The sequence below is a fragment of the Scyliorhinus canicula genome, chromosome 15 (assembly GCF_902713615.1).
Source record: "Scyliorhinus canicula chromosome 15, sScyCan1.1, whole genome shotgun sequence".
In the NCBI taxonomy this organism is placed as follows: Eukaryota; Metazoa; Chordata; class Chondrichthyes; order Carcharhiniformes; family Scyliorhinidae; genus Scyliorhinus; species Scyliorhinus canicula.
Window position 1 is genome coordinate 100,965,624 of NC_052160.1, and position 24,473 is coordinate 100,990,096.

The following is a 24,473-nucleotide window of genomic DNA, read 5'->3' on the forward strand; positions in this document are numbered from 1 at the left end:
AATGCCGCTGATTTCCAGGTGTGGAACTCGCAGTTGCCATGCTGTATTATTAAGCCCATGAATCTCCTGTTCTTATCAACTTTCATCTGCATAAGCTTTTATTTCATGATTTTAAAAATAAGCTATTGACTTTAAAAAAAAAACACCTGCTATTGTGAATAATAAGTGTTTGACCCTGGAGAGTTTTGATGAAGTGTCAGTGATTCATGCTCTGGTTTTTATTGGGTTTTTAAAAGACAATTCGGCTGGGCTTTTCTGTTGGAGATGAAAGAAAATGCTAAGTGCTGTGCACCATTGGCTGCAACAGAAATCCTGACTGGCAATCCCATATTCCAAATTGACCTTGCTCTGATATTTTTGCAAAGCAGTTTATTGTTCACAAACTGGGCAATTCTGCTAATGCAAAACGCAAAGCCTCGCTATGCATAAAAATATTGGTACTTAATATAGCTTATGTAGCAACTGACTGTCATTGCACTTCTGGATAATTGTAACTAACGGTCAGGTTGTGTGTTCATAGTTCATCGCAAGCTCCAACAATAGCATTCCTTTTGTTTCCTTTCACCATTGACTAAACAGGTTTTCCAAATGGTTTGAGGATACTTGCTGGAAGAATATGAAGATCTAATCTACAAATAAAAATTTGTAAGTTTGTTGCTCCTGTACCGTAATCATCATCAACATCAGCTTGGCTGAAGTCACTGTTAACTGTTGGACGATAAGGGAATAGTGTAGATGGGCTTCAGAGGGGTTTCACAGGTCGGCGCAACATCGAGGACAGAAGCCCCTGTACTGCTCTGTAATGTTCTATGTTAATGCAGAAAAAGCAGTTGAAGTGGCAAATTCATTCGGAGATTTGTGTGAAGATGAATACAATTAAGCAAGTGGAAAATTATATTTGATTGTGATAAATTTGAAGTATTAAATTTGTTGAGTGTACAATGAACAGAACTGAATTACAAAGTGAGAATTGTAAGAAGTCTTACAACACCAGGTTAAAGTCCAACAGGTTTGTTTCAAACACGAGCTTTCGGAGCACGGCTCCTTCTTCAGGTGAATCGCTGAAGCCGTGCTCCGAAAGCTCGTGTTTGAAACAAACCTGTTGGACTTTAACCTGGTGTTGTAAGACTTCTTACTGTGCTCACCCCAGTCCAACGCCGGCATCTCCACATCAAAGTGAGAATTAGCTGGGGGCAACAGCAGACTTAATGTCCCGATAATGCAGGAAGCAATTGAGGCAGCTCGATGCTAAGATATAAAGCCAGGGCAGTAAAGTATAGAAGTCCGCAGAAGTCATAACACGTTTTACAATAGTGGTCAGATGGCACTTGCACTGCACTCGGTCTGAGTTTAATGTCGGTACTTAGTATTTTGGCTTCATTTCACTATCGAAAATGTTGAGTGTAAATTGGGAACTGACTTGGAAGCCAATTGAATCTACACTTTGAGGAAATATGTGAAGGCATTGGAAAGAATATAGAGATTCACGAGAATGGTTCTGTGGATAAAGAGTTGGCTATGAAGATAAGAGGCTGAGAGGAGACTTGATGGAGGTATTCAGAATCTTGAGGGGTATGGACAGGGTCAATAGCAAGAAACTGTTCCCTCTACAGAGAGCATCAACTGGGCGCAGATTCAAAAGGGAGCAAAAGGAGTTGTAGTGATGCGAAGAGGAAAAATATCACCCAGAGGATGGCTGGTGTCAGGAACAAGCTTCCTGAGAGGGTGGTAGAGGCAGGTTCGATCGAGGTATTCAAAAGCGCTTGCTATCTGAAAAGAGAGAATGTGGAAGGTTACGGAGATGAGGCAGGGGAGTGGGATTAGGCAGAATGCCCTTTCAGCGAGCCAGTACAGACTTGATGGACCGAATGGCCTCCATCTGCACTGCAAAATTTCACCATCCTGAATTAAACTTTCTCCTCCAGAGAGCTTCACTTCTTGCTCCTTATTGCTGTTCAATTTGGGGTTACTCCCAATTTTGAATTCAGTCTGTATTGGCACAATAATTGCACCATTCATACATAGCAAAACTTATACTCCAGTTAAGTTTGTATGTAACCTTCAGAAATCTCATACAATTTATCATAAGGATATAGATAATGGAAGCAAGACTGATCACGGGTAAAAATGATTGAAACCATGGGAAAGCTCAATTTCCAACTTTACTGACTGGAATGGCGGCTGTTGTGCGGAGTGAAGAGATTCTCATCAATGTATATAAAATATTCAGTGATACTAATAGGCACTAAGAAAGTTGGACCAGGGGATGAGTGAAAATGAGCAAAAAAAATCTTCTGGACGTAAATGCAAGATTGTTATGATTGTGAAATAAATAAGCAGTTGTGTGCTGTGAGAAGATAGGATACAAGGGAACACAGACATCGATATAGGGCATTCAGCTCCTTTGAAGTGTCCCATTAAATCATGGCTGATCTGCAGCTCAACTCCAATTTCCTGCTTTTGCTGTTTTTCATGAGAGCCATGTCTCACAGAATCTGTGTCAACCCTGAAAGCTCCAGTTGTTCCTGCACAAGGGTATGCAAGGGATCAGTTTTGACAAGCTGGATAGACTTTCTTTGTTCTTAACCTTTAATATTCCAACAGTTTCTTTCTCCACTCGGGCCCTGACTGCCATTCTCAGGTCACCTCTCCTTTTCTAGTAGCCGTGTTGTATTGTGAGTGAGAATAAATCTGCCGTTCAAATGGTTTGTGGCTGTAAAATGGTTCTGTGGCATCTTCAGAAACTTTTCATTGGATTGACAGTTGGCATCCTTCCATCCGTGAGTGATGCTGGAAATGCACCTTCAGAACTTTGGTGAGGTAAAATGAGATAATCTACGCTTATGCTGATGGCTTGAACAAGTCAATTCTGGAAAGGCAGAGTCTGCCACACATGAAATTGGTCCTTGCCAGTGGTGTGGGATGATGCCTTGTTTGCAGGGTTGGTGTCTGCTTTGGAGCTTTTGTAACCTTGTATTGTCATGGTGATGGATTCTTGCCCACAGCTGGTGTTACCATTTGTATTGATTGTTGGCTAGAATTTCCCACTTGTCATGATTGTTGAAGTCTTTCAAGTCACTTTTGACAGTATCCATGAATGTCAGCTTTGGGCACCCTCCTGGTCTGGCATGGGCACCCTCCTGGTCTGGCATGGGCTCCCTCCTGGTCTCCTGGCATGGGCTCCCTCCTGGTCTCCTGGCATGGGCTCCCTCCTGGTCTCCTGGCATGGGCTCCCTCCCTGCAGAGCATACTTGGGGCTGTAGCCAACTTCCATCCTGTGCGCACACTATTGCGATGATACCTGGTTGCATTGACTTTCTGGAAAATCCTGGTGGCTGAGGGGTGGAGAGACATTGGAAATGACGCAATCGGTAGTGTTTTGTGCCTTATCATTTGCATTTTCTTCCTTTTGAAGCAGGAGTCACATATAAATCTGTTTCAGTTGCAATCGAGATCATTATTTTGTCAGTGGGCTTGGAAGGAAACTGGGGCTGCCCAGTATTGACTATAAAGGCTCATTTCCTCAATTCTAAGCATTTGGTATGTCAAAGAGTAAGTAACCAGTGATGAACAATTGTTGGAATATCCCTGCATTCAACTGAGCTGGTGATTAATGCACTAGGTCTTTCGGTCACCAGTATATTATTCCAAAGTCTTTGACCCTTGGCTCAGATATCCTAAATTTAAAACTGGATTGGTGCATCAGATTAGCTTTGTGTGAATTGTGTGTACGATGGCCTTGAACTCCACAGGTTTAGTGAATCTGCCATCGCTACAAAAAGGCTTGATACAATGAGGTGATGTACCTCAGGCCATAGAACCATAGAAAAGTTACAGCACAGAATGAACCCATTCGACCCACCTTGTCCAAGCCAGCCCAGGTGTCCTTTTTAATCCCACATTCCTGCAACCAGTCCGTAGCCCTGTCGCTTACCGTACTTAAGGTGCAGATTCAAGTACTTTTTAGAGTTTAGGGTCTCTGTCTCCAACCCAAGCTTGGGCAGCAAATTCCAGACTCCCAATACCCTCTGCATAAAGTTCTTCCTCATGACCCCTCTACATCTTCTGCCACTTATCTTGAATCGCTATCCTCTGGTTCTAGAATTCTCCTCCAAGGGAAACAATTTTATCCTGTTTTTACAATTGAATGGTACTTGACTTGTGTATAAATGCTACATTTATTAATCCAGAGGCCAATAAATTATAATGCGACCAGTCATCCCCATTTCATGTTGAGTACAAAGAGAAGTGAAAACTGATGTCAACAAAAATACTAATTTCAGGTGCAAACTAGATTTGAACCCATTGTACAAGAGCAAGGAGATGGAGCTGTGCACAATGTTTGTTCGGCCACAGCTGGAGTACTGTGCATTTCAGGTCACCTCACTACAGGAAGGAGGTGATTGCAGTGGAGGGGATGCAGAGGAGCTTCACCAGGATGTTGCCTGGATGGAGCATCTGAGCCAGAAAGAGAGACTGGATAGGCTGGGATTGTTTTCTTTAAAGCAGAGCAGAGAAGGCTGAGGGGAGATATGATTAAGGTGTATATGATTATGAGGGGTTTGGACAGGGTAAACAGGAAGCAGCTGTTCCTCTTGGTTGAGGTGTCAATCACAAGGGGTATAGTTTTAGCGTGAGGTGCAGGGGATTTGAGAAAACATTTGTATACCCAGAGGGAGGTCAAAATCTGGAATGCACTGCCTGGGAAGGTAATGAAAGCTGGAAACTACACGACCTTTAAGAAGCACTCGGATGAGCCTTAAAACACCATCACGTTCAAGGGTCTGGTAAATGGGACAGTGCTGGTAAATGGGATTAGCATGAGATTAGGAGTAGTTATTGTTGGTGCAGACTCGATGGGCCAAAGGGCCTTTTCTGTGCTGCACGACTCTGACTCGAGATAAATGGCACGTTTACAATAGGTCAGAGGCAAGGAATCATGTGGTGGTAACTCACTATCCAAAGCCTGTCCACCATCTACAAGGCAAATGCCAGGCGTGTGTTGGAATACTCCCCACTCGCCTGGATGAGTGTAGCTCCATCGATACTTCAGAAACTCAACACCAGCCAGGCCAAATCAGCCCATTTGATTGACACCCAATCCACCACCTTCCACATCCAATCCCTGCACCACCGATGCACAGTGGCAGCAGTATGTACCATCTACAAGATGCACTGCAGCAGGCCACCCAGGTTCCTTTGACAGCACCTTCCAAACCAGTAAACTCTACCACCTAGAAGAACAAGGAAAGCAGATGCATGCAGACACCTGTAGGTCCCCTTCCAAGCTACACACCATCTTGACTTGGAACTAAATTGTTCTTTAACTGTCATTGGGTAAAAACCCTGGAACTCCCTTCAAGCAGCACTGTGTGTGTATATCTACACCACATGGACTACAAAGGTTCAAGAAGGCAGCTTACCCAGCATCTCTAGGGCAAATCAGGGACGGGCAGTAAAAATACTGACCTTGCCAGCGACACGCACACCCTATGAAAGAATTAAAAATATATATTTAAATATGTTAAACAAATAATATGCATCATAAGATTAAAATTGCACAATGAAGCATGAGAGCAAAATTGAAGTGATTTTTAATTTGCATGCTTAAAATCATTGAAATGTAAAATTACTTTTTGCAACACCTTTTCAGAAGTACCATAAGGAATATAAGTTCTGCTTTTCTTTTCGTGAACAGCGATTGATGTGTTCATGAGCAGTTCACTTTTGCTTGGACAGAAGTGATAATGTACCAAATGATTTGAACAAGCAGTGATTGTGTTTCTTGTCCAGTTTTGCATATTTTCATATTTCAAATTTTTGGCATATTTCCATTGTTAAGTCCCCAATTCCATTCATGAGGCAGCATGGTGGCACAGTGGTTAGTACTGCTGCCTCAGCGCCAGGGACCCGGATTCAGTTCCAGCCTCAGGTGACTGTGTGGAGTTTGCACTTTCTCTCCGTGTCTGCTTGGGTTTCCTCCGGGTGCTCCGGTTTCCTTCCACGGTCCAAAGATGTGCAATTTAGGTGGAATGCCCCTTTGTGTCCGAAAGGTTAGGTGGGGTTACTGGGTTATGGAGATAGAGTAGGGGTATGGGCCTAGGTTGGGTACTCTTTCCAAGGATCGGTGCGGACTCGATGGGCCAAACGGCCTCCTTCTGCACTGTAGAAATTCTATTCTATGCATTTATGAGATTATAATGGTGCTTAAGATATATAAATTGTACCTGACCTTACTGTAGAAAGGCACAGTTTAAATGTATACTTGAAATGGTTTGTTCCAAAGAATGAATAGTCCAGATTCTGTTGGAGGAGGACATATTGAGGCATGTCTTTTTAGTTAGGTTTCCCCCCCCCTTATCTTTCCACTGCAAAATGTTTTACCCTGTAAGTTGTTGAAAGTGCAATATCATAATGATGCAAAGAGATTGAAAGGAAAAGTGAAAAAAATGAAGTACAATAATTTCAAATCCCAAAGAAGGATTCACTGTTACCGTGACACTACACAGTATAACTTGTTCCCTTTCTGGGCCAGAGAGGTTGAGCGGCACAAGAGCAGAAATCTCATTATTGAAATGCTACTTGCACTGTTAAGTGCAAGCCCTAACCTTCATTAATGTGCGTTGTATTCAACTTAATGAGTCTGACCGAAACATTGAGTGTGATTTGTTTTTGTGACGCCAGTGAAAAAGTGGCAAAAATCGCCCAGAGACGTGGCGATTCGCAATTCCTGGGGTGTCTTTTTGTCATAAGCTTCCGGATGATGTACCGTTCAGTAATAATGGTAGGTGCCATTAAACTGTTGTTACTTTTGGATATTGCTTTACTTACAAATAAACATGCAACTAGAGTTGTTGGAATGTAGCTCTTTTAAGAATTCTTTAATAATTATTTTGTGTTTCAGTTTGTCTTTCCTTGGTGAATTACCAAGGCTGAATATCAACTCAAAGTAGCTTAAAATTCCCGATGGCAAAAATATCTTGAATGTAATTTATAATGAGCATCGAGGCAACTGTGCCCTAAATTTTCTCCGTGTTGAAATCATTTTTGTTAGATGAAGCATGGAGAAGAGGAAGCATAATAATGACTGGTTTTTAAAAAGACACTGCAGCATCTTTCAGAAGTGTGTTTTTAAGATGGCTGATAGGTCATGTATGAATTCTTCAGCATCTACTTTGCCTTGCTAATTCATCAAAGAAAGGCCAACTGAAGCACAAAATAATTCATGTAAATGATTTACTTTGAGAAAAACTTTGAAAGGGAAAGAAAAATTGGGACTCGTGTCCCACTTCGGTAGGAAGCTGTGATGCTTGACCTAAAAACTGACAATTACTTGTATTGCAAGCCTCCAATTTACAGTAAATAGGAATTGCTGAAAGACATAGAATTTACAGTGCAGAAGGAAGCCATTTGGCCCATCGATCTGCACTGGCTCTTAGAAAGAGCACCCTACCCAAGCCCACATCTCCACCCTATCCCCATAACCCAGTAACCTCATCCAACACTAAGGGCAATTTTGTTCTCTAATGGCAATTTATCATGGTCAATCCACCTAACGTGCACATCTTTGGACTGTGGCAGGAAATCGGAGCACCCGAAGGAAACCCATGCGCACACGGTGAGAACGTGCAGACTCCACACAGACAGTGGCCCAAGCCGGGAATCGAACCTGAAACCTTGGAGCTGTGAAGCAATTGTGCTAACCACTATGCTACCGTGCTGCACTGTACAGATCCTAGGGAGACCTGAATAGCTACCCTTTCAAATACAATTGTTTTGAAAATGTTGTTAAATTTGCTACACCAGTATCAGTGGAATATGGCTCTGTAAAGTTTTTTGGAAGACATTTTCAGCTATTTGTGGTTACTACTGCTGCCTCAGCACTGAGGACCTGGGTTTGAACTTGGCTCCGGGTCACTGTGTGGAATTTGCACATTCTCCCTCTGTCTGCGTTGGTCTCACCCTTGTCATGTTCTATTGACTTGTCTGTATGAATGATGCATGACAGAACATCTAGTTTAAATAATTTATTATGAAACAACTGCGTAGTAAAGTTATCTGGAATAAATAAATAATTACTAATACTAACTATTATAGAAACACTGCAAAATCTGTCTATCCACCAACATGACTTACTCCTAATTCCTTGAGGCACAGAGCTGCATGATAGATTTACACTGCCACCTGTTGGTCGGAGGCCGTGTATATTATTATATACGGAATTGCTTTATGCATATCCGCACAACCACCACAATACAAAGATGGTCAGGGGAGGTGAATTGACCACGCTAAATTGACCCTTAATTGGAAAAAATGAATTGGGGCGGTACTCTAAATTTCTATATTTAAAAAAAATTTCAGTTATTTGTAAATAGCGAGGAGGAAAGCCTTAGATTGCAGGGTGTTATAGATGGGCTGGTGAGATAGGCAGAACAGTGGCAAATGGAATTCAACCCTGAAAAGTGTGAGCCAAGGGCTAACACTGCAATAAAATAAACAATGAACAGTAAATGCTAGGGACAACAGAGGACCAGAGGGATCTTGGGATGCATGTCCAAAGATTCCTGAAGGCAGCAGGCTAGGTAAATAAGGTGGTTCAGTAGGCATATGGGATACTTGTTTTTATTAGCTATGAACATTGTGTGCATTTATAGAGAGAGGCGGCGCCCATACAGTCGCGCTCCAGTCCAGTATCGGGTGGCACTCCTCACCGACCGGAGTCGGCTATCCCAAGCCAACAAGTGATCCGCGGTGCTAGGGTATCGTTACTTTTAGGCGGGATTCTGATTTAGAGGCGTTCAGTCATAATCCCACAGATGGTAGCTTCGCACTTTATTAACTATGGCAGAGAATGTAAAAGCAGAGATGTTGTGATGGAGCTGTAGAAAATGCTCATTAGGCCACAGCTAGATTACTGCAGTTCAGGTCGCCACACGATAGGAAGGAGGTGATTGCATGAGAAAAGGTGCAGAGGAGATTCACCAGAATGCTGCTTAGGTTGGGGCTTTTCAGCAATGAAGAGATGTTAGTTAGGCTGGGGCTGCTTTTCATAGAGCAGAGAAGGCTGAGGGGTATCTAATTGGGAAGAAACCTTTCCTCTTAGTTCAGGGGTCAATAACCAGGGGGCATAGAAGGGGAAGGAGATTCAGAGGGGATTTGAGGAAAAGCTTTTTCACCTTGAGGATGGCGGGAATCTGGAAATCTCTGCCTGAAAGAATGTTGAGGCGCGGGGACCCTCAATCCTGAAGAAGCATTTAGATGAGCACTGGTCCAAGCTATAGACCAAGTGCTGAAAGATGAGATTCTGGAGGGTTGGGTACTTGATAGCCTGCACAGACACGATGGACTGAAGACCCTCTTTTTGTCTTGTAAAACTGTATGACTATATTTGGTGTCAGGTTACCTGCAGGTCATGGAATAGACGCTGATTAAAATGTTTAGTTTCTGTGTTAAACCTATTTCCAGCTGTATTCACAAGTTGCCACCACTCTTAAATACATCAAGGAAGATTTTTAAAGCAAAATCTAAAATAAAATGCATTCTAAAATGCTGCCTGATTATGCTGGTTCATGACACTTTAATATGCAAATGAGTTTGAGTGGCAACCTGAAGAAACCAATCGATCCTCAAGTTTAGTGCAATTGTGGGTTCAGGTGGCCAGTTGTGCCCAAATCATGCACTTGCCTCATGATTCACTGATCACAACTGAAAATAGTTTCAACTCATTTAAATACTCAGGTATTTTAGTGGTTTGAGTTTTAAGGCTCTCAGTGGCAGCAACTATCGAATTACACTCTAAAATAAAAGCAAAATACTGTGGATTCTGGAAATCTGAAATAAAAACAGAAAATGCTGATTGAACTCAGCAGACCTGGCAGCATCTGTGGAGAGAGAAACAGTGTTAACATTTTGAATCTGTACGGCTCTTTTCCAGAGCATCTTTAGTTCTGAAGAAGTAGTCCTATGGACTCGAAACAAGTCTCATTTCTCTCTCCACTGATGCTGCCACATCTGCACGTCTTTCTAACATTGCCTGTTTTTATATCAAATTTAACTGTCAGCTGTACACGTAATTAACAAATTGCACAAATCTTTCAATGTGGCCCGAATCCTTCAACCTTTTTGTTCGAAAACCAGACCAGACTATCCTTGCAATATATAAGTGTTAATTTTGCCTGGGAACATGGATTTCAAATGCAGCTGCTTTTTAAACACTTGTTTGGTCTCCCATTGGCCGGCCTGTTAATTGCTTTTTACTTGACTGTTTTGGATACTGGGCTCTATGCACAATGCTGTGTGTCTATGTGCGGGAGCCCTCGCTGTGATGGTTGTGCATGGAGTGAAGGAAGCAAAAGCGAAGGTGTGTTGAAGGCAGCTGTTAATGGGACACCACGCAATGTATACACAACCAAGCTACTCAACCCAACTGACCTGTGCTCTGCACGAACCTCCAGTGCTACTCCATTCCACTATTTCAACATATCTTTCTATTCCTTTCTGCTTCATGTGTTTATTGAGCCCATCCTTAAGTACATCTGTACCGTTTGTCTTGATTACATCATGCATAAATTCCACACCCTAACCATTCGCCAGGTAAATACATCTCTCATGGACTCCTGTTTCATATTGATGACTCCAAATTTTGAAGTCGCCTACAAATGGAAATATTTTCTATCCAGCCTATCAAAACCAATCTCAGTTTTTAGGATCTCTTCCGTCACCTCTCAAACCTCTTTGCTAATCTATTCTGCCTTTGCTGATAAAGTACTTATACCCCCTCAGGCTGCTATCATCCTTATAAATCTTTTTTGCACTTTCTCCAGTATCCCTCTATCCTCCTAACAGTACTGAAAGAAGCACTGTTGTTCACAGCACTCCCAAGTGTGGTCTAACCTGATTCTATACGTAACTTTCCTTTCAGAAATTAATCCTTGTATTGCACTTTTCATGATGTCTGTTGTCGTTGATTCAGACTACAATTTTGAAGTTTAATCAGTATCTCCTGAGGTTGGATTGTCCGACATGTACAGACAATTGCTTTAGTTTTCTGGTTACATAGTTCAATGAATCTAACTGTTAAAATACCACTAATCTACCCTTTGTATCTCCTGGCACATGAGCATAACAGCAGCAGATGAGTAGAATGAATTGTTACAACCATAAATAATCTCTTCCCCAAAGAAACATGCACGCAAAATTTACCTTTGCACTTCACCAGAGAAGTAAGATGTTATCTCTTGAAAGGATCCTTGATTTTATTTTAGCTGAAGGCTACACTTCATTAGATTACAACGTCAACTTGTCTCATTTCATTCAAGAGTACCAATACTAGTCATCTTGTCGATAATTTATTGATATAGTGATTGTTAACTGTAATGGCATCTCTGTTAGTCATGGTTTGACGTTTTATTGGGAGATGTCAGGTATGGTATAATTATCTGAACTAATCCACGAGCAAAACACCCATTATCCAATGATTCACTTTTTCTCACTTAGCACTAAAAATGAACAGAAGTATTAACATCTCATTCAAACTAGTCCGAGCCTGTGGCGTTGTCTCATCACTTTGTAATGTTTTAATGTATATACACTGCCATGCTATGTTTTCCTTTTGACAGATGGACTGAAGTCATGGAGGAGCAAAGTAACTGAGTCTGCAACACTTGAGAGAAATTGTTTTCAGCTTGAAAGGATGAATTGCTTTAATTACCAAAATAGTGGAAAATGCAACAAGCCAGTGTCAACAAGCAAACTGCCCTGGAAAGGTTGCCCAGTCCCCATGAAAATCAAAAGGCCCTATTCAACCAGATCGCTTTCAGAAATGTCCACATTTGTAACTGCTGCTGCAGACTGCACAGTGGTGTTTGTTGACCTGCAGTAAAGCAATGAAATGTCAGGTATTCCAGCTTTTAAATGGCAAGAAGTCCCCACTGCACTGAGCTATTTTACTTTATTCACGCCAGGTCTACTGTTTACTTTTTGTTCCCGGATGCTTTTGGTCAGTGTTGGGGCAACAGTAAAACTAATCAGCTTTCAATCAACATAACATTATGCGTTTTTTTTAACCAACATCATAACAGGCTCAAGTATAATGGGGTTAACAAGTGAAAGAATCTCAACTGATTCAAAACTAACCTAGACTTTTCCTGTACTGATGCAAAGCATACTTTCATCCTTTAAATATGGACTTATTTTTCAGCAGATTGAGCCTTACAGATTTTGATATTTAAAGATGACCTCCTATGTATGTTTCTGGTACAGGAGAAAATAATCAGTTCCTTTGGGACTTGAATAGTAAAGGTGGGCAGCATTTTCAGTGGTGCAGTGTAACAACAGCACGGTTTCTTCTAATACAATTAATACACGGGAAACAAAAGTATAACATCAACTGAGTGTTTAGGAACTGCTCAGTTTATCTTGATGCTCCTGCCACAGCTGATATGGTTTTAAAATAACTGGTTAAATGTAAGACATGCCTTCTGACTATTTGGTTGGCGGCTAAACTACATTGGGTGTTGCTTTTCTGGGATTTGAGCGCGTTCAGCTTCCAGCAGGAAGCCTGCATTTTATTTATGTTGTGGTCGGGATGTACAACTTGAAACCTTGTCAGTAACAATCCCAGCTCAGTTTGTGAATTGACTACCAGGTTATTTTGCACATCCAACATATAACAAATACCTCCGTTTCATCTCCATTATAAACATTTCCCACAGTGGCCAAAAGGGCACAAACCCAGAGAGACGTGTTGAAATAGAAACATCATTGAGGAATGATTTTTTTTTCATTTAGAGTATCCAATTCTTTTTTCCAATTAAGGGGCAATTTAGCGTGGCCAATCCACCTACTCTGCACATCTTTGGGTTGTGGGGGATGAGTCCCAATGCAGACACAAAAATATTTGATCATGGAACTGTGCATTCACTTTCTGTGAATTATTTACTTTTTCTAAGACTGACTAAAGCCTGTTTTCCTGAACATACTCAAGAAATTAGTGTCATTGTGTTGGTCTCTGAACTCCGCTGGCTTTAATATTTCCCCTCCAGTTGCTTCTCTGCATCCATACTGTTCCCAGTAAAAAGACTCTGGGCGGAATTCTCCTCAGCCCCCATCAGAGTGTTCAATGGTGGGAAAATCTAGGCAGGAGGTTTCACGCTGGCGTGAATTTACATCGAGATCTTATTCTGTTGGTGCCTGCCATTCAGGTTGGAAAACCCACGATTGATGGGATACACATGAACACCCCCCCCCCCCCCCCCCCCGCCAGATTCTCCACAGTGCAGGCGGGAAAGTATGCCGCTGTGAAACACATTCAGAAAAGCCTGGAGTCCAGATGTCTGGACTCGCCTCAGTAATTCTTTGGGCTGCCTTCATGATGGAGACCGCCTGTAGACCCCGGGGGCGAGGTGTCCTGAAGGGGTTCCATCTTCCAGCCTGAAAATGTTCCTGGCGATCCATCTCAGTTCTCAAGGGGTCCATCTTCTTCAGTCGTGACCAGTGATGGACGCATTTTTATGACAGCTGACTATGCATCATCCAGCCCTGCCCCACCACTGAATATGGTGTAAACCCACCGGTTGCATAATTAATGAAGTCAGGGCAGGGCGATTTTCCATGTTTTCCTGCCGACTGCCACAGCGGGAAACGTTCCCAACCCCACCATGACGCTTAGCCAATCTTTAGCATTTTCAGAGATGATCCTCTGCATACAACATATTTATGGATACTTATGGAGAATGGATACTTCCCAGCAAAAGGCCAAGTCACTAACTGGCAAATTTACTGCTGAAGGAATAATGAACCTTAATAATGAACCAATTAAGGCGCAATTTAATGTGGCCAATCCATCTAACCTGCACATCTTTAGGTTGTAGGGGTGAAACTGAGGCAGACTCGGGGAGAATATGTAAACTCCACAGACAGTGACCCGGGGTTGGAATTGAACCCAAGTCCTTCGTGCCGTAGGCAACAGTGCTAACTACTGCGCCACCATGCTGCCCTCAATTTGTTAATTTTAAATGACCGGTTTTCCTAGCGGTGACACAATATCTTTGTTTCTGCAGAGCTTAATATGATTGCTGTCATCTCCATTCTCCAATCTTTTCAATTAACAAAATGGGAACGGACAGAAAAGAGGACTTTAAAAACTCTACCCCATATTTACCCTTTCTTACATAGGGTTTTCAGACTGCGCAAGCTGAATTATGGTATCCCATTTCAACTGATTCTATTTTATTTTCTTGGTTAAGATTTAGTTGAGCCATGTCAGTGCCAGTGATGAATACCCCCCCCCCCCCCCCCAAAAAAAATCAAGCACGATTACATTCTTGGAAGAACATCTGCTTTATCTTTGTTACATCTTTCATTTTGCACATTCTTGTAGTCTGTGTGCCATGTAAGCAATATTGCAAAAATGCCCCTTCACAAAGAAATGCTTTGGGATTGCCCAAATAATTCAAGATCCCTACAGCTGAGAGTGAGAGAAAGGAAACTTTCATCGACTATTCTCCTTACTCTCCCTCTTTGATTGAGTCCAGGTATCACAAGCACTGTCTCGTCCCCCAAGTGTAAATCATAGCCAAAGAGTAAGTTTAACCTACAGTTGTGACATAGGGAAATCTGATGACGCAGAGTAATTCAACAGCTCCAACCGCAAATCAGCTGCTTCATAATGTTTATTTTTTTTATTCAATGGCACTCTTCAATAATTGGATGTTCCCACAAAATTTTCCTTTTATAAAATGAATGTCTGCTCTTTCTCATTGACTCAAAGGTGTTAATGTAATATATAATCTTTATTGTCACAAGTAACACTGCAATGACGTTACTGTGAAAAGCCCCTGGTGCTTGTTCGGGTGCAGAGAGGGAGAACAGAATGTCCAAATTACCTAACAGCACGTCTTTTGCGACTTGTGGGAAGAAACTGGAGCACCCGGAGGAAACCCACCAGACATGGAGAGAACATGCAGACTCCTGACATACAGTGACCCAAGCTGGGAATCAAACCTGGGACCCTGGCACTGTGAAGCAACAGTGGCACCCACTGTGCTACCGTGCAGCCCTTATTTTTTTTCTTGTTTTTAAAAAAATAATCTTTAATTTACTGTATCATTCATGGTTTGAGAGGAACGGGATGGGACAGAGGTGATATGGTTCCAGATTTTTGGCAGCCCTGTAGAGTAGTATTTGCACAAGTGTATCCTGTATTATTGCCTTGGTCTGGGCCAAATCATAAGCAGTATTTAGTCTGTGTAACAAAAAGTAAACTTTTCTCTTTTAAATGAGTTTATAATTATATCAAACACAACACACAGATTGCAAACCTATTCTCTGTTATCCACAGCCCGTGTTGCTTTAAAATTTAATTGTCGTGCGTGGCACTTTTTCTTTTAGTGCACTGTCCCTCCAAACAATATGTGATGCACAGTACCTTCCAGGCTGCTGCATGTTGGGGTCCCCAAGCAGGGGCATTGTCTGCAGCACTCCATGTTGGAAGCCACCACACATGACAATGTGGTCTGATCACATCTTTAGCTTGTGTTGATGAATGCGCGGAATTAAATACCGCTCATTGTTTGGATTATTCAGAATTAATAAGTTCATGTTTTCACAGTTCAGGACCTGAAAAATTAAACTATCATGGGCAGGAAAATGATGTCTTTAGTTAAGTCTCCTCTTTCTTTCTAGTTTCATTACGAGCAGGTAGTTGGGCACTAATTCTTGCTGATGTCATACTGTCAGAACAGCACGTCAGAAGATCCTAAGCTGCTCAGAAGTATTGAAAACAAAAAGCAGGCACAGAAGTAGCATTCTAAACTCTGTAAACAGTTCCAGCTGGTTGTAATTATTGTGATGAAAATTAGAGTTTGATACAACAATAAGTTATAGAATTGTTTTTTTTTCTTGTTGCCAGCTTTCTGAACAAGCTAACTGTATTTCCGTAACCATACTCTTGCTAAGTTTTGATCAAGTTCCCTTTTGAAAAGTTATGGGTTCTGCTTCTATCATTGTTTCTCGGAGGGTATTCCATATTCCAACAACCCGATTTGCCACCTAAAGGAATCCTGCACCCCTCTTTCTTTGCTCCTTCACTGGTGTGTTAACTTTGTGTGTCTGGTAACAGTGAATGCCATTCCAAGCTAGGGTGGTAAGTGGCTTCAAGGGGATCTCGCAGTTGGTGGTGTTCCATGCACCTTCTGCCCTTTCATTATAGAGTGGGCAGATTTGCAAGGTGCTGTCACAGGAAGCTTGGCGAGTTGCTACAGTGCATCTTGTATATGGTGTACACTGTTGGTGGAGGAGGGACAGAATGTTAAAGGTGGTGGATAGGGTGACAATCAAGCAGGCTGCTTTGTTCTGTGTAAAGTTCTTTCTTCTTTATTCCCTGACTATTCCCTTGTTTCCCCCTTTTATTTTTGCCATTACATTTTAAATCCATAGATGATTTATCAATTATTCTTGTTATAAATAAATAGTAATTGCGTTCCAACTTACAAACCTGGTGACTGTAATTATTGGGCAGCCAAAAGCCAACTACTTGAGGAATTTTTATAAGAATTATTGGTTAATTCACATGTGTTGTGACTTTGGGCACATGGGCTGGAATTGACCACGCACTTGCCCAGGGTGTCATAAGACCTTGATGTTGTAAGCTTCATGAGTATTTATGAAGTTGCACTCCTCCAGACAAGTGCAGAGAATTCCATCAAATTCCTAACTTGTGCCTTGTGTATGGTGGACAGGCTTTAAGGAGTCAGGAGGTGAGTTATTCACTGCAGAATTCCTAGCCTCTGACACGCTCCTGTAGCACCGTACTCCTATGGCTAATAAAGTCAACTTCCTGGTCAATGGTAATCCCAGGATGTTGATGGTAGGGGATTCAGTTGTCGTAATTCCATCGAGTGCCAAGGACATGTGGTTACATTCTCGCTTACTGGAGATGCTTGAAATTTGGCGGCAAGTAACATTCACACCTCGCATCATCCCAAGCCAGAGTGTCATTCAGATCTTTCTGCATGTGGGCATAGACTGCTTCATTGTTTGAGGTGTTGCAAATGGAGCTGAATACTGTAGGCATCAGCAAACTACCCCATTTCTGACCTAATAAACGGAAGGTCATTGAAAGAGCTGAAAAAGAGCTGAAGGTGGTTGGGCCTACAACCCTGCTCTGGGGAACATCTGCCTTGGAAAACACCAACCATCTTTTCTGTGCAAGATATGATACTAGACAGTGCAGAGTTGTCCACCTGATTCCCATGGACTTCAATTTTGCCAGTGCTCCTTGATCCCATACCTCCAGTCAAATGCTATCTTGTTGTCAAGTTAGTCACTCATCTCAATTTTGGAATTCAATTATTTTGATCACATTTGGACCAGGGTTTTAATGGAGTATGGAACTGAGTTGCTCAGGCAGAACAAAAGCTGAGCCTCAGTGAGTACATGATCGGTGATTAAGTGCTGGGTAATAATTGTCAGCTCTCATTCATACACTTCGCTGATCGTTGAAAATAGACTGATGAGGCGGTGATCAGTAGGATTAGATTTGTCTTGCTTTTTGTGGTCAGGGTATCTTTGGCAGTTTTCCACATTGTTGGATGGATGCCAGGGTTGTAGCTATACTGGAACAACTTGGCAGGTTATGGATTCTGTTTTGGAGCATAGGTATTCAGCACTGATGCTTCAATGTTGTCGGGAACCATAACCGTTGCTATTTTAGTACACTCAGCTATTTCTTCATTTCATTTGAAGTAAATAAAGTTGTCTGAAGACAGGCATTTGTGATGTTGGGGATCTTAGAGGGCATAGACTGACCCTCCATTGGCTGAAGATTGTTGCAAGTGCTTCAGTCTTGCCTTTTACCTCACATTCTGGGATCAGGTATCAATCAGGATGGCTCCTCCTCTTGCTGTTAGTTTGGTTGGCTATCACCATTCATGATTAGATGTGACAACTGCTTTGATCTGATATGTTAATTGTGGGATTGCTTAGCCATCTATAGCACACTGGTTTTGCGGTTTAATCTTCATGTAGTCCAAAGTTGTAGCTTCATCAGATTTCCAGCTCGGATTTAGTTATGCCTGGTGCTGCTCGTGACAAGCTCTTCTACATTTTTAATGCACAGTAAGAAGTCTTACAACACCAGGTTAAATTCCAACAGGTTTGTTTCAAACACGAGCTTTCGGAGCACGGCTCCTTCTTCAGGTGAATCTTCAGGTGAAGGAGCCGTGCTCCGAAAGCTCGTGTTTGAAACAAACCTGTTGGACTTTAACCTGGTGTTGTAAGACTTCTTACTGTGCTCACCCCAGTCCAACGCCGGCATCTCCACATCATGACATTTTTAATGGGCACAGTAAGAAGTCTTGCAACACCAGGTTAAAGTCCAACCTGTTTGTTTCAAACACTAGCTTTTGGAGCACTGCTCCTTCCTCAGGTGAATGCAGTGCTCCGAAAGCTAGTGTTTGAAACAAACATGTTGGACTTTAACCTGGTGTTGTAAGACTTCTTACTGTGCTCACCCCAGTCCAACGCCGGCATCTCCACATCATGACATTTTTAATGAATGAGGTTTGGTGCACCGGCTTGGTTTGAGTTGTTAAAATGAGGGATGTTCTCAGCTATGAGGTTACAGATGGTTCAATATAATTTTGTTGCTGCTGATGACCCACGGGTCCTCAAGGATGTCCAGTTCTGAGCTGCTCGATCAATTCTGAATCTAAGCCACCTTGCATGGTGACTCAGGATGGAGGATGGCATGTGAACACAAGATCATAAAGACTGTGTGGTGACGACTCCTGCCAATATTTATGTTTGTGACTGGTAGATTGGTGAAGAACTCCTTGAGGTTTCTCCCTCTTGTTGGTCCCCTTGCTACCTGCCACAGGCCCAGGCTGTTGGTGTGTCTTTCAAAACTCAGCTGGTTCAGTCAACAATGGTGCTATTGAGTTTGGAAGAAAAAATAACTTAAATGGTGCTCTTTTAATATACCTGCTTCCTTATTCAGTTTGCAATCCATTAAAAAAAAAAAACCTTTTCAGGTGGGAGAATGCATCAGACCCTTTATGACTTCCAGAATTCAAAGTATTTTTGTCTATCCTAAGTGTTCCGTTGCATATCTAGTTTACATGTGTCCTGGTCTGAGAAGGCCATAACTTAACACCAAACTCAAGGTATGCACGCAGTTGAATGAACAGTCTAGTATAAAAGCAAAGCACTGCGGATTTTTGGGATCTGAAATGAAAATAGAAAATGCTGGAAAATCTCAGCAGGTCTCGTAGCATCTACTGAGAGAGAAGCAGAGTTGATGTTTGGAGTCCAATATGGCTCTTTGTTGGAACTCTGAAATGGGGTCAGGTGAAACTGAAGCATTAACTTTGATTCTCTGTCCAGTTGCTAAGTTTTTCCACCACTTTCTGTTAATATTTCAACTCTCGTTCTTCTTGAGGTTATAATAAAAAGGTAACTTGTTGTAGCTTCCGATTCCAAAAATGATTTACTCAGAAGACTTGATGGGACTAGGAAAAACTGAAATCATAGAATCATAAAATTTACAGTGCAGGAGGAGGCCATTCGGCCCATTGAGTCTGCACCCTATTCAAGCCCACGTCTCTACCCTATCCCCGTAATCCAGTAACCCCCATTTAACCTTTTTTTTTGGACACTAAGGGCAATTTAGCATGGACAATCCACCCAACCCGCACATCTTTGGACTGTGGGAGGAAACCGGTGCACCCGGAGGAAACCCATGCAGACACTGGGAGAACGTGCAGACTCCACACAGACAGTGACCCAAGTCGGGAATCGAACCTGGGACCCTGGAGCTGTGAAGCAACTGTGCTAACTGTCGTGTTATTCACCCTGGGGTAACATGGACTGCAACTGGATGCAATTGGACTGGAAAGTGGACACCAAACTTAGACGTTAGTTCAATACATTTTATTGAACTTCTGTAGCAGTGCACACAGCTTGCTGTGGGTTGACACTCTACTAATCTAAGTGTGCTAACTGTAACTAACCAGACCAGACTAGCTCTGAGCCACGTGTAGAAGGTGCTAACTGATATATATACACCCTGACTGTCACTACAGTTGTCACCAGTGGAAAGAGGCAGAGTGCTGATGGCTCGTGTGTTTTTAATGGGAAACCCCCCCCCCCCCCCCCCCCCCCCTAGTGTTCTGTCTGGTGATTGGTTGTGTTCTGTCCTGTGTGTTGATTGGCTGTACTGGGTGCCTGTCACTGCCTGTCTATCTCATTATGTGCACGAATGCATATCATGACACTAACCACTATGCTACCGTGCAGCCCCAGTGTGCCAAAGCCCGAGGAAATCATGGAAAGGCCATCACTTGTGTCTTGATTAGTTTCCAATTGTTTTTAATATGGTCGACATTTTGAATTTTACATGCGTCCAATTTATTTCCGATAGAAACTTCCAGCAGTTTGTCATTTCATCGTTATAATTTTAGTTTATTATTATTTTTGGCTCGGACTGATTAAAACTTGTCGCATTTGCATGTTCCAGATACATGGAGCAATGAACATATACTATGGCCACCTTTGAGTAATAGAGCATTATTTTCTACATCTTGCATTCCATGCAAAATGGGGCTGTGATCATTTCTAGCCAGATGACCCATCTCATGAACAATCTTGTGCTGCACCAGGTCCATCTATTTTAATGAGAACTTGTATTTTCCTCTACTCTTCATGCTCAATACTTGTGTCACATTTCATTGCAACTTCAGATTTATTGTGTTGCCGTTGGGAAAATATCTGCTGCAGTGAAGTTCAATATTGCAGAGTTGGTTTAGATGCAGTCCAGGGGGAGTTTCTTTTATCCCGAAAAATCAATGTTTGGATCACTCTTACCATTGTGACTGCTTCAAGCATCTTTCTCCTATGGAATAAAATTACCTGGTGAAGATTGAGATTGATTCATAGAATCATAGAATTTACGGTACAGAAGGAGGCCATTTTTCCCATCGAGTCTGCACCGGCTCTTAGAAAGAGCACCCTACCCAGGCCCACATCTCCACCCTATCCCCATAACCCAGTAACCCCACCCAACACTAACGGCAATTTTAGACACTAAGGGCAATTTAGCATAGCCAATCCACCTAACCTGCACATCTTTGGACTGTGGGAGGAAACCGGAGCACCCGGAGGAAACCCACGCACACACTGGGAGAACGTACAGACTCCGCACAGACAGTGACCCAAGCCGGAATCGAACCTGGACCCTGGAGCTGTGAAGCAATTGTGCTAACCAATTCAACTGAGTCTTACTAGAATTTAAATATTCATGTTTCAGTCTGTCGAGGCATATAAATATTCAGCAAAATGTGGTTATTCGAAAACTTAAATTTGTGCTTGATTTATAATTGCAAGGGAGCGGCATTTCGAAGATTGTTTTGTTATCTGTGTACTAATGTTTTTATGAACAAACTTTAATGTTGTCTAAATGGATAATGGTGTACATTTTGCCATCTTGCCCACCATTCTACCTGTTGCATAACAGCTTTTCCTATCTCTCTAATTAGAATACGACTGAACAATGAGAGCAGCAAATTAGAAGCAATGCACACAGCAATCAGCTGAATTATGGCCCATATGCAGTACATCAGATCAGATCTGTTCTATGCACATTGTTCAGCAATAGTTTCATCCATTTTTGTATTTATATGTCTCTGGAGTGCAATACGTTAACTGGCCTCTTGTGGTGTAGGTACATAAATCAGGAATGCACGTGTATTATAGTCGTTTAAGAAGTCGTCCCATCACCACCAGGACAATTGTGGATGAGCAATAAATGCCAGTGACTCTCGTATCTCTTGAATGATGGAAACAAATTAAGCGCTCCTCCACTGGTGAATAGTGCATTTGGTTGCCTCAGCCCCAAACCATAGAATCCCCCCCCCCCCCCCCAAAAAAATACTTCTCCACTTCTACCACTCTCTCATCTTTTAAGATCCTCTTTAAAACCTACCCCTTGTTGTATATAGTTTGGCCTTAGAGATATGTAGAGATGACACACCAGTTTATATGTGTACACAAACTTTATTGACAAAGGTTTTAGACAATACTTTAAAATACCTACTCCATTATTGCAGCTATGGCTTCTAGCTCCTTCTACAGTTCTGTTTACTTTTATTCTGAGTTCCTACCCAAGCGTAGCAACTTGAGCACAGTGAGCATCATTAGTAAATAGACTCATACAATCAAACACAGAACAATTGAATACTACACCGCTGATCAAGATTTTTGTCATTTGTCTAAATATTTCTTTTTGTGTCTTGGTGTCAAATTTTCTTAACTCCTTTGAAACACCTTGGGATGTCGTGCCATGCTAAAGGGGCTATGTGAATGCAAGTTGTTGTTGTAAGATAATTCCTCGCTCATCTAATGCCATCAGATTTTCAAAACCGATTCGGATATCCCGAGTCCAATACAGTATAGGTAGATGTTGCAATCAGTCCTCTGATCCAATGCCTTCCTGAAAATTAAAAATAAATGTTTGAACTTCCATTCAGTAATTTCTATGTTCAGATTAACTCTGGGCACCGTAGAGTACATAATGATCTAATAATGATGTTCAATCACATGGCTGAGAAGTAGCAGCGATCTGGAAGGAGGAGAAGCTCCAACCTCGGTCGAGGTCCAAATGTGCAAATATTTGCTATAAATAAAGAGCAATGGTTTTGAGAAACTACCAACTGGAGCAGCATACTTTGGGAGAATAGATAATCCCCAAATCCCCCGTCTAGACCGCAACCACACTGCAACTACTTTTTTGGGGGGAGAAGAAAGCAAACTTGGATCATGCGCAAGTCAGAAGTGGCAGCTGCTGTGTTCAATTACATTGGCCGTGATTCCAATTCCCTCCTGTTAATTCCTTTCAAAACATTGTCCTTAGCACAAAAGTACGCAAAGTGACACTTTGGTTCTTGGAACAAATTATTTAGATTTGCCATTCCATCAGTTTGAACTGATGATGCAAAAAATCATGTCACTCTGAGGAATCCGGCACCAATTTGAGTCTAGATTGATAACTATTGTCACAAGTAGGCTTACATTGCAATGAAGTTACTGTGAAAAGCCCCTAGTCGCCACATTCCACACCTGTTTGGGTACATTGACTGAGAATTCAGAATGTCAAATTACCTGACAGCACGTCTTTTGGGACTTGTGGGAGGAAACCAGAGCACCTGGAGGAAATCCACGGGGAGAACGTGCGGACTCCACACAGACAGTGACCCAGCTGGGAATCGAACCTGGGACCCTGGCGCTGTGAAGCCACAGTGCTAACTACTGTCCTCCCGTGCTGTCCCACAGAGGTAAACTGGGAGTAAACTAGCATTTAATTGGGGAATTAATCTTTCAAAAAGGGACAGAGCCATGCTTAATTTCAACGTAGCTCCTGTGAGCATGATGGTGCTTGGAAAATCCTAGGAAATTAAGACATTTCAGAAGTCACCTGTGTCATTATTCCTTGGGACCTTTGTGCCACAAGTAAAGCCGTATGATCAGGATTGATCACTGCAATGGCACATATCCCCACAAAATCAGGGTCAGTGTTGGTGTGGTGATTGTCCCTTTTGAGGGAAACACAACAGAAAAGGGTCACCTGGTTTGGATGACCAATTGGGACTTGGTGGGTAATCATCCCAAGGGGTTAGTCCCATCTTAGGCAGGTGACATGTAGAGAGCTAGATGCAGCCATGAGGCTGCTTTTTTCTCGTTAATAAATCCTATTTGTGTTCACACATGAAGCATGCAAAAATGCATCATTGCAGTTGGTTCCATTTCTGAAGTGTTTGAGATCAAGTTTACTTGCATCTTGTTCAATCAATTTAAAAAAGCAAATAACACCATGAATGATCGGCGCTCTGAGCACTTACTTAGGTTGATTGCCAACTCTCCTACATTTTAGCTGAACCAGCATTGTAATTTAAATATGGAGGATACGCTGATAGAATTTACTTCCGTTGTAGAAGTGGCCCAATGGTTTAATGTGCTTTCCCCATTACTACCTTATGTAGTCAACAAGCTGGCAAACAGATGGCGGAAGAATAGGAAGAAAGACTCTTGTCAAACTGGGTCACTTTTGACTTGTTGAGAAACAATATTGAACTATTTCATTTCTAAGTAAATATGAAATTTATATGACAATGACTTTTCCTCTTCCTCACTTGGTTTCTGGAAGGCGTGCAGTTATAGAACAGTACAGCACAGAGCACAGTTGATATAACCACATTTGTTTTTAATGGTCTTTTTCTAGTAGTTTCACAGCAGGGATACAGCATTCACCATCTTGTATTGCTCAAATCAGAAATCAAACTGGATGGAGGAATGTGCTCATCCATGCTATCATGGCCCCAGCACCCCTCCTACTGTCATTCTTTGACCAGACTGGCTGAATAACAGTAATTTTGCTGATCGCTACGTTAATGTAAAGCTTGCCTCTGCAAGAAAGGGTTTGC

The 24,473-nt window shown here is 42.1% G+C and overlaps 1 protein-coding gene and 1 long non-coding RNA gene across 3 annotated transcripts in view; one reads left to right on the forward strand and one right to left on the reverse strand.

Annotated features, from left to right (window-relative positions):
- LOC119978229 (liprin-alpha-2-like) overlaps positions 1-24,473 on the forward strand; it is a 768,706-nt gene that overhangs the window by 160,933 nt on the left and 583,300 nt on the right. The gene's annotated exons all lie outside the window — the stretch shown is intronic.
- Positions 22,031-24,473, reverse strand: part of LOC119978230 — a 32,822-nt gene continuing 30,379 nt past the window's right edge. For both annotated transcript variants that reach the window (XR_005463406.1, XR_005463405.1), the window contains exon 2: positions 22,031-22,486. This is a non-coding gene — a long non-coding RNA (uncharacterized LOC119978230). The remainder of the gene's footprint in view (positions 22,487-24,473) is intronic.